Here is a 7,950-nt window from a genome sequence, read left to right as displayed (position 1 = left end):
ACAGTGTTTTATTCGTTGTATAGACATTTTGTTCAGCACCGACTATTTTATGTATTCAACCTAACGCCACACTGGTGTGAGGCAACTGTTGAGGCTGACAGTTTAGCAACAACAGCAGGAAATGCAAATGTATGTAAATAAGTAAGTGAGCACAGTGAATGATGGCTGCTGTCTTCTTGTTAACACATTAGCCGTGGTTTAAGTGTGATGATGCCTAATACTGGCTATCACACCTCTCTGTGTGAAGAGGAACTGACAGTTTCTTTACAGGCCATCCTTACTGAGTGAACTGTGCAGCACAACTGAACAACACACAGGTTCTTTCAGTGCTTTGTTTAAATGATTCCCCCTCTATGTATAGAATCTCAAGTTTCAGTGGAAATAAAAGTTTAACAAAAGAATGTCTGTAGTCTCTGCTCAGTACTCTCAGTGCTTCATTTAATACATGGGCCAGATGCAGATAAATGCAGAAGGATCAAAAATTAAGTTTGGAAAATTCATTTGGTCAATACTGACCCTTTCAGTCATTATCTGTGTGCATTGTAATTCTATATACATACTGTATATTAGTATGTCTACACAACACACACTTCACCAGTACACTGTGGATGCAACAGCAGCAACTTCTGCAAAAGACACAAACTAATAATATCTACTGTAGTCAGGAAATGTAGGCTGTCAAACAGGTGCTGTGGTCAAGTCTATAGTGGTATAAGTGGTTCTAGTTTTTTCTAAAAGGGAAGGAAGTACAGGGAGGTTACACTACGAAAGACAAAAAAGGCAATGTTCTTGTCTCTTTGCAGTTTGAAGAACAGTTTGACATGATCAGTGCAGCACAGTGAGACAGAGTTGGATGTGGAGATGAACAGGACTGTGCTCTGTGTGTTGGTCTTATCCTGTAAGTACATTTATGACTTTTCTGTTGAACGGTGCGGATGAATGAGTGAATGGAGAGGATTACAGATATCACTGGTGGAATTTGTGTCTCTGACAGTCTGAACAGAGCAGACTTTTAATCAACATGATGCCTGGTGCCTGTGTCTTAAACCCTGTTCACTGTTTAAACCAGGGATGAACTCAGCCTCTGTCTATGTGCAAACACATGTTAACATCGATGGAAAGATTGATTTCTTGAGTTTTAGGTACCTGCTCTTATTCTTATGAAGTTTGAGCCAGTTGCTCCGTGCGTTAAGAGTGAATGATGTGGAGGTTACGAACGTCCAATGCGTCTCTGAGCTGGTGATTTGTCTAACAGAGACGATCATTTGTAGCGAACGTAAAGATCGTGTTGTCTCGGAGAATCAATCTTTGAAAAAAGTCCAGGGGGCTGGGGCGGGGCTTTACTTGATGGGCACCTCATGCAGCCAATCCCATGTGAGGACAGACTAGGATCATACCATTGTGTTTAAACAGCTCCAAATACAGAGTATAATGGTACGGCCAGTACAAGCAGAACAACAGAGGACAATAAATGAAAATTTAATAACAGTTTAACAATAGTAAATGTACTTTTTTGGAACAAATCAAAATACATAAAACACAATGAGGCACGTGAGGGCTTTGAGGGCTGGCAACAAGGAAGAGGTGAGAACTATACAGAGACACAGTGACGTGTGTATTTTTTCATTTAGCCTCACCAATTCTGATTATTGTTTATTCAAAATCGCTGAATTTTCACAGTTTCCCATTGAAATGTTTGGAAGAGAAGCCGGTGAGGCAGCAGCGAGCTGAGCCTCACCTTGGATTATCAACCCCTCACTAACTGTATTAATAATATAAAATGGTTCAAACACATTTAATATACGAACTGATTTTCCATAGTTTAACTGATGTGTATAATGTACATTTTTTTGTCACCAACTGTATGCGTGTAACGTGTTTCGTGTGCTGAGCGATCATACACGGCTGAGAAGAGGTCTAGGTGAGGCAGAGGCAGTTCTCTTTCCTCATGGCAGGGGGCGCTCATGATCCCAGATATTCGTAATGTGACAGCAAGCTAGGCTAGGTATGACATACAGTTAGCAAGTCCAGTGCAGCGATCCATTTATTTTTTCCGCTCTCGTCCAGCCTGACTTCCAACATGGAGGACACATTTCTAAGCTAAAACAATCTTCTAAATGGACTTTCAATCTAAGCAGAGATAATAATTAAAGGGAGTCCAACGCCGGAGCTGAAATGTTTGCTTTCAGACTATGAGACAGAAGGTTACCCGCTCTTTTCAAACGGAGTGGTATACACGAAAAGGACTGGCTGTGTGGATGTCCTGCTAGAAACCGCCTTTTCTGCTTTCCTTCCCTTCTTTTCTCAACTTGTGGCAATGTCTGGACTCAGATGGGATTTTGTGATTTGAAGAATTTCTGTGCCAGCTACTACAGCGTTGGTGGAGCGGTCATGTCACCAAGGAAACACTCAAAACATACACCCGGAGCAGGACTGATCAAAGACGGCTTTCTTCCCTGGCAGTGATCTTCACAGAAGCTAGATGATGAGGAGGACTTTTACCAGAAAGTAACAGATAATTGCAGATAGGAAATGCAGGTAGGAAACATAACCCCTAAACAGCTGCCAATCAAATGGCAAATAAGCTACTCTGTAGAGAGAGTAGAAGTTAGTTGGTTTGTAGATGCCAGTCTTTTAAAAATAAGTAGTATTTCTCTGCCCGGAGGCGGACTCTGGGATTCATCCTCAAAGTCATCAAAAAAAAATTAGTTATTTCTATGAAACAGTCATTTGTTGACATTCTGTAAATACTTGCTATCAAAAGCCTGAAACCACTACACATTCATAACATATATAATTTTCAATGCAGTTTTATGTAAGATAGCATTCAGATGATTCATCGTAACCCAATGGAAAATTGATGTATGTGGCACAACAGGCAACGAGAAGCACATGTATTAAACAAACTGAGAGTAAACATAACATGCACCATTAAATGGAATTCTTTAAATACTTGATAAACTCCTTGGTAGTATTATTCAGTCTTAGCAAACATTTGCTAATTGATGTTGTTCAACATGCATACAAAAACATTACAAAACCAGATATGTCTTTCACAGCAAAATAAAATCCATGTATTTTATTTTATCTATTTATTTTTTAAAAAAGTTAAACTTCTTAATCTATTGAGTTGTACTCCATTAAAAGATTCATATCCCGAGGGACTGTACTGTCCAAGGAGGATATTTTCCTCTCCTTCAGCCCAGGATCTTTATACCGTTTGGAAAGGGTGGTTCACCTACGCACAAATCACGTGACAATTTCTCACGTTTTTGGATATTTATTTGGTACACAGAGAATAGATATTGATTCAGCGCTGAGGCTTTGGTCAGTTCACCTTAGGGGTAAAAAGAACCAAAAGCCCCACTTCAGGGACGTACAGTGATCTTATTCTACCTAGACCCCCGCCCGTAAGACAATAGCGAGGAGTACTGCCTCTCATGTGTCAGTGAATTTCTATGTGTAGCCAATTAGCTTGATCTGGTTTCCAGCGTGTGAGATATTAGGTGTGATGTGTCCTAGTCTGTGAGCAGCTGTAGCAAAGCCAAAGACAACTCCTTATATGGTGAGATAGCGTAAGTAACATTCTTCCTGATTCTTCCCAAGGTTATACACAGGCTGAAGGCCTTATTAACCCCTAAAAGCCCAACAATACAGTGTGACACAGTTTGAGTCCACAAAACACAGAAGGCAGGTTCTTCAAGAAACATATGTTTTTGGGGAAGTGTAATATATACACTACCGGTCAAAAGTTTTAGAACAGCACACAGTGTCCTCTCAGCCAGCATGTCCATGTGGGGGCCCATAAGGTTAAGTGGGCTGCAGATAAGGGTCCCAAGTGGGTTTGTCTGTAGCTTCCATGGTGACCCCACCTGCGTTTGCCCACATGGGCATCAAGTAGGATCTGACCGGGTTTCAGGTGGGCCCAACTTTACTGAGTTGCACAGGACCCTCATATCTTTGCCCACATGGGCACGAAGGGGGATCAGACTGGACCTTAAATGGAGCCCCAACAAAACATTTGCCCTTTTTATGCCTAAGCTCCCTAGCCCACTTACATCTCTTATGGGCTCATAAAAGCCAGCCCACATGGGTTTCACATGTGGGGCACACGTACCTCAAACCACATGGGACGTGCAAAATTTACCCAGTTCAACCCCATGCCCACTCAGAGATTAGAGATTAGAGTCTTTATTGTCATTGCACGGTAGCATATAACAATATACATTGCCCACATAGCCCAATTTCACCCTTGTGGGCCCCACAATGGACATGCTGGCTCGGCTCTGTATTGTTGGTCAGGGCTTCATCCTACAGCAAGATAATGACCCAAAACTCTAGTCCAAGCTCTACCAGAACTACCTCAGGATAAAAACAAGATGGAAAGCTTGAAAACAAGGAGTGGAACCATGTCTCCATGGCCCAGTCTCTAGACTTTAACCCATGAGCTGGTTTGTGATGAACTGGACAGAAGAGTGAAAGCAAAGCACCTACAAGTGCCACACATTTCTGGGAACTTCTGCAACAAATTGGGAAGAACTCCAAAGATGGTTACTTTGATGAGTCGAAAATGTAAGATTTTGGGTTATATATTGATTCCATGGTTATTATCATTATTTTTAACTTCAGTTGTTTATTTGGTCTACACTTTCATTAAAATGAGACATTAAACAGCAGAAATATTGGAGTGTTATAAAACTTTTGACCAGTAGTGTATATAAAGAAAGATAATGCCCTAGGTTTCCAATATTTTATTTCCACAGCATTACAACATAACACATTGGTCATATGCTTCTGTTCATGTGATCTCATTTACATGTTCAAAATAAAATTATAAATGAAAATGAAATGTCCCCTCAATCCCCTGTGTTGTAAAGTGTCATAAACCTTCTCATAAGTGTTGCCTCTGCACATTAACAAGTTTAATGGTGTTAGCCCTGTGATAGACTGGCGACCTGTCCAAGATGTAGCTTTCCAGTGACATAGCTTTCATCAGGTTAGGTTAGTTTGCTGCAGTTCATAAACTAAGCTTTTGAATTTTGAAGGGGCTACGGGAGCCTCTGTCAACATGGGAATTAGCACACTTTGCCAACATTTAGCACTGCAAAATCTTTGCATTGAAGTGAATGGAGAGCAGACAGGTACTTTACCTTCAACAGGGGCTCGCAGCTTAAATTCTGTACGTCTCACTGCTTTGCCGAGCACATTGTGAGAGACACAACAAGTTTGTCCACAGCTGTGGAAAAAATCATGTCTCTGGTGTGTAAATTGTGGCGAATGGGAAATTTATCGCAGTTTTTCACGACTTACGTCTCTTACGGCTTCACCCCGAGCCTCCAGTCTACAGCAGCAAGTTGCCCCATAGCCCCTAACAAAGGACTGAACATAAAGAGGATGTGTGCAAGCTTGTGCAGACAACAGTGCCAACAGTGCAAGAACAAGAGACAAACACTACAACACAAACAGTACAAAACACTTGGGAGACAATGCACCTAGAAAAAGACATTACACAGAACAGAGAGCAGCACAGACTGATAATCAGACTAACAGAGTATGAGTTAGGATGGTTGGAAATATTTGACCGATTAGCAGCATCATGTGTGCAAGGGATGCAAAGATGTGTGCAAAGGACTGACAGGTTATGAGTATAGTTGTGATATTATTGTGGTTGTGGGTGAGTGGGTTTATGTGTTCGTGTTCTGTCCATATAAACATACCTAATATATGATACAGAATCATTTGTGTCTGATCTAAGTGCAGTGTCTCCATGAGTATAAAAAATGTAGTTACTAACTGTCCATTCTGCTACAGGTTTATTTCTATCTACTGACAATCAATGACCTCATCATTTCTATCTGAGACACCTTGAAAAGAGGAAATTCAGCCTGAGGTTCAAACTAAACGTCTGCTGTTCAGTAGATGACTAGTTTGATGCTTTCAGCTTTCAGCACACAGCAGAGAAACAGTTTTGTTGCTGCACAAACTGCTTGACTTTCTGAAGCAGACATTTCTCTAATGCAACATTCTTCATTGTTACTGTTTGATATTTACTCACTGCATCATACGACTATGTGCATAGTGCAACAAAGTCTTGATAACTATTGATCAGAAATGATCTTTTCAAGGAGTCAGACATAAAATGATATAAAGCAACATGTGAATATCACTTCCAACACTCATTGTCTATGACCTCACAGTTTGACTAGTTCTACATCATCTTTACCATCAAGAGTTAACATAGTTTGTATTAGCAGTAGCTGGACAGGAGGCGTCAACATGTTAAACCCAGAGCAGTGGTCTGAGATGTTGTGGGGACTGGATGTGAGAATGATCTCATATTGATGTGAAGTGTAACTTCTTCTTTTCTCACGGTTCTTTCTTCCTCTTCAGATGCTGCAGTTGTCGCTTCCTGGTATGAAGTTGAAGTCTTTGTCTGAAGCAGAGTGACACGTTGTCAGTACGTGAACTCAGTACAAACACAGTACAACTCAATACAGTCATGATGCACTGGATATATACAACATAACACACACAAATATATTTACAGTCAACAATGTGATTTTAGGTAAAGTGTTGAAATAAACATTTACTCTAAGTTCGTATGGTTGTAGGTTTGATAGAATCAAGTGTGAACTGAGTTTGTATTTGCAGTAGGAGGACAGGAAGTGTCACAGTGTTCTGTGGTCAAACCCAGTGTAGTGCTTTGAGTTTCAGTGAAGACAGAAGGAAGTGGGATGGACTAACAGGACAGAAATAAAACATAGCAGAACCCCAGTGATCTCATACTGACATGAATCTTCTTTTTGTCCTCACAGTTCACTGTTTCTCTTCATAGACTGCAGTTCCAAGTTTCTCTTGATACAAACAGGAAGTATTTCTCAGGTACAACAACAGAGTGTCAGTGCTGGATGTGAGGATGGGACACACTTTTTCTTGTGTGCTGTTGTTGACCTGTGAGTACCAACTATTTATCTTCATACATGTAGGCAGGGTTTTGACAGGTGATCTGATGTAGTTCAGGAGCCAACAACTGTGTTGAATAGTCACAGACAGATAATATTGCTTCTTCATTTGTTGCATTTTATTCACTAATCTGGTCCCATATGGAACTGTAAATGTCATAAGAAACCCAGTTATTTTTTAAATATTTCTTTACTATTGAAGTTTTGACTTTTATTTTAGTGTTGAATACACTCCTCTACTGTGGACATGCTCAAGGTCAGTTTGTCTATTTATTATTTTTATTCATTCAAGATTAGTCTGAACGTAATTCATCCCTGAATTGTTTTGTCAGTATATTTATTACTTTAATCTATGTATCTAAACAGATTGTAGAGTAAAATAGAAGTCAGTTTATTTTATGTTGTTAACTGAGTAAAGTTGAGGAGAATATTTGTGTTTGGTTGTAGATGCTGTGCTGACTACTGACCCCTACTGGTCACCTTTGTTCACTGGAGAGTCTGTTACCTTCATATGTGACATGAAGGAAGGAGGAGTCACTGACTGGAATTATAAAATCAACAAGGATGGTGGAGAATTTATTCCCTACGACACACATCAACGCTACACATTAAATCTGTCTCCAGGTGACAGTGGTGAATATCAGTGCTGTGGTTACAACAAGTGGTCATATCAGTCAAAATGTAGTAAAACTGTCACTTTAACTGTATCTGGTAAGATCTCATTGTTTATTGTCTTATTCAAGTGTGTCAATTTTATAGAGTAAATATTATTTGAATATCACTGTATTTGAGACTTTGATCATTACCTCTGTATTTAAAATAAAATGACTTCATGTAGCTCTGCCACCATGTTGAAATGGACATAAATCACAGCTGCTTCAAAGTATTTAAAACTAATTATAAATATAGTGGCATTGTCTGTTGAAGCATCCATCCTTTTGTCAAGTTAACTAAATTTAAGAAGAATTTAGAAAAGTATTTACGAAAT

The 7,950-nt window shown here is 39.8% G+C and overlaps 1 long non-coding RNA gene across 1 annotated transcript; it reads left to right on the top strand.

The window, feature by feature from the left end:
* Positions 1 to 775: 775 nt before the first annotated feature.
* Positions 776 to 6,924, top strand: LOC125023505. Its single transcript, XR_007114627.1, has 3 exons — positions 776 to 898; positions 6,391 to 6,457; positions 6,816 to 6,924. It is a non-coding gene; the product is annotated as an uncharacterized LOC125023505 (long non-coding RNA).
* The last annotated feature ends 1,026 nt before the right edge of the window (positions 6,925 to 7,950 follow it).

This window comes from Mugil cephalus, chromosome 1 (assembly GCF_022458985.1).
Source record: "Mugil cephalus isolate CIBA_MC_2020 chromosome 1, CIBA_Mcephalus_1.1, whole genome shotgun sequence".
Classification (NCBI taxonomy): domain Eukaryota; kingdom Metazoa; phylum Chordata; class Actinopteri; order Mugiliformes; family Mugilidae; genus Mugil; species Mugil cephalus.
This window is presented reverse-complemented; position numbering and strand designations above follow the sequence as displayed.